The following is a 3,501-nucleotide window of genomic DNA, read 5'->3' as shown; positions in this document are numbered from 1 at the left end:
TTATTCCAGCTGTGACCAAGTTGTGGAATGATCTTCCTAATCGGGTAGTGGAATCAGTAGAACTTCAAAAGTTCAAAGTTGCAACAAATGTTTTTATGTTGAACAGGCTGACATATGTCTTTTTATAGTTTATATATGAAATATCTGTTGTTAATGTTTTTCAAATATTTTATATTTTAAAAACTGCACCATCTTGTAGGTAATATCAGGTATGCCGTTTATTCTAAAAGTCAGGCCTTCTCCATCATGAGGCTCAGTTCTGCACAGAATTCTGGAAGTTTTTTTTTTTCCAGCTGTGGCCATATTGTAGAATGATCTTCCCAATCAGGCAGTTGAATCGGTGGAACTTCAAAAGTTCAAACTTGCGGTGAATGTTTGAATGCTGAACAGGTTGACATAAGTTTATAGTTTATATAATGACCGATCTATTTCAACGTTGTTACTGATCTTAAAAAATATTTTACATCAATTATTCATTACTTCTCATTTACTTGTTTCCTTATTTCCTTTCCACACTGAGCTATTTTCCCCTGCTGGAGTCCTTGGCCTTATAGCATCCTGCTTTTCCAACTATGGTTGTAGCTTAGATAGTAATAATACTAATGATATGGTTAGCAATGCGATGGAAGATATAATCTGGTAAGATCTGAAAGTTAAGTATAATTGGAATTATGAAAAATTAAAGATGATAGTTACTCATGAAGACTAAAAAAGGAACAATTTTTTTCAAAAAAATAAAAAGCCTATTTCTTCCCACTTCCATTATATTCATATATATATATATATATATATATATATATATATATATATATATATATATATATATATATATATATACACACAGTATATCCTCAATGCACTGCATCTTAACCCTGAATTACAATCATTCTACCTAGATAGGACTATTTGGGTCTTTTCACTCGACCATTATATTGTTAAACATTTCGTTTTTACATATTTTACTGCACATATGATTGTGTATATATATATTTTCAGTAAAAAATCATAGGTATTTTATATTCGTCTCATTTTACCTGGGTCTATTCCTAATTTATTCCACTTCATTTCTTAATAATAATAACAACAATAATAATAATAATAATAATAATAATAATAATGATAGTAATAATAATAATATCACTTGTATCCTCTCCCATTTCGTTGCTGTTAAACCGAGTTCTACTGTTTATTATTATTATTATTATTATTATTATTATTATTATTATTATTAGTCAAGCTACAGCTCTAGTTGGAAAAGCAAGATGCTAAAAGCCCAAGGGCTCCAACAGGGAAAAATAGCTCAGTGAGGAAAGGAAATAAGGAAATAAATAAATGATGAGAACAAATTAACAATAGATCATTCTAAAAACAGAAACAACGTCAAAACAGATATGTCATATATACATACATATACCAAGGCACTTCCCCTAATGTTGGGGGGTATCCGACATCAAACAAATGAAAAAAGGGGACCTTTCTTCTGTTATCCAATGGTATCTTTCTCCTTTATTCAAGCATTACTTGTATGTTATACTCTTCAAATAGAAATATTGACGTATTATATACTAATACACACACAAACAAAGCCACTCCAACTCCTAAAACATAACAGACAGCTCACACGTCTCGAACTGTCGACCTAACCGCGCCAGGACTCCTCGCTGCTGGGAGGAAGGACGCTGGTGACTGGTACAACGCATCCGGGGTCTAAGCGATGTCAGGCAAGGCGGCCGATCAGGAATACGGTCTACCCCACAAAGAAAAGTCCTTCAAAATGAAGGCAACCGTGCCTACCCCATACAAAATTGGAAAAAATCATGTTAATAAAAGGAGTGTCGGTTATTCCTTTGTAATGCACGTGTATGTCATACACTGTAGTGCTATTGCTTTTCTCTCTTTCCAGCACTTATAATAGAAAAACCTGTTTAAGCTTGCCATTGCATATTTTACATTGTTATAATTTCATGCCCTCTTTACCCTCAACCATTTATATAGAAGTTTGTTATCTCGTTTGAGTTAAGTCAGTTATGTCCAGTTTGTCTCTTCGTTAAGACCCTTTTTTGAAATCGCCAAAGTTATTTTGATAGTATTGTTTATATACCTAACACGAGGAACCTGAAAGAGCAACACATTTTTTTTATAAGAATTTTACTCCAATCATTCTTGCCTTTATCTGCCTATGCAAAACCCAAATTTTAATGTCCCTCTATTTATTATTACTCATGTAATCAACGCTCTAGGGTTCAACAGCCCTCTCCCATCTGCCTTAATAAATGCCATTACAAAGTCATCTTACTTCTGTACCCACAAAACTGTTGTTCATCATTATTCATCATTTTAATGTTCCCATTCATCCAATATCCACTTAATGGAGATAGCAGGCAAACTCAAGCAGAGGTCTACGATTCTCCTATTTGGATAACCCTGATCTTATAGTCCAGGGTTACAGTGTCTCTGAGGCAGAACTTCCTTAAAGTCAATTTTGTTGAGGTGTCAATTTTATACTTTCATTAAGAGGGATTGACATAAAAATTTCGATTAAATGTATTTTCATAGTAATTGTTAAGTGATAAGAATTTTTATTCCTGAAGTATTAATTTGATGTAAGTCATCATCATCAAATCTTATCACGCCAACGTTGTACCACTGCATAGCAGCCCGATTACATTCATAGAGGTCCAAATCTGTACAGATTGGCCCCTGTTCACACCCAGGAAGTATGTGCCCCATTGCCTGGATGGGATGACCACTTGGACACCCAGCAGAGGGCGCGGGACCCCACTTATGAAGATTGTCACCAGTCCTTCCAACTCTAGCTCTTGCTCTCCAGCGTTGTAGGCGGTAAGTGGCCGACTCCATGCGGTCGAGGCTAGTGGTGGTTATGAAGCTCTTGCAGGATTTTGATCTTGTCTAACCATCCAGTGATCATAGAGCCTTTCATCATTCTCGTTTATATTTTTGGGTCTTTGAATTGGCTGTTTGGTGGTGCAATGCTTGCCAATCTATAGTCAGGTGTATTGGTCTTAAGGCACCAATAATTATGCAATATGCTTGATTGAGTTCGGAACTTTGGCGTCGACTTTATGGGAAGGACAAGACATGTAGCTTTCACTGATTTTAGCTTTTTGGAAGCGTTATAAACATTGCAGAGGCTTTTTGATTAAAGTACTACCAGTGATCTAAGCCTATCCCACACTGGTGAGCAGTATTCGCCAGTGGCGTAGTTCAGTGCCAGAGCCGTTTGTCTTAGGGTTTGAGGATAGTTTCCCCAATCTGAGTTGCTAAGGATGTTCTACTGCCTATTCGTCTGATAGCTATTACATAAAAAGGACATCCCTGTTTTGTCTTGGTTGGCATTTACAAAGGTTTGCATATAGTATTCGTTAAGATCCTTCAAAGAATCTGATAATTTGCTCTTAATGATAGTAAATTTGTCAATAGCTGAACATGATGAGGGCTTAAACAGAATCGGTCTAACTAGACAAAGGCACTGAAAAGGGC

Source organism: Palaemon carinicauda, chromosome 8 (genome assembly GCF_036898095.1).
Source record: "Palaemon carinicauda isolate YSFRI2023 chromosome 8, ASM3689809v2, whole genome shotgun sequence".
Taxonomy (NCBI): Eukaryota; Metazoa; Arthropoda; class Malacostraca; order Decapoda; family Palaemonidae; genus Palaemon; species Palaemon carinicauda.
This window is presented reverse-complemented; position numbering follows the sequence as displayed.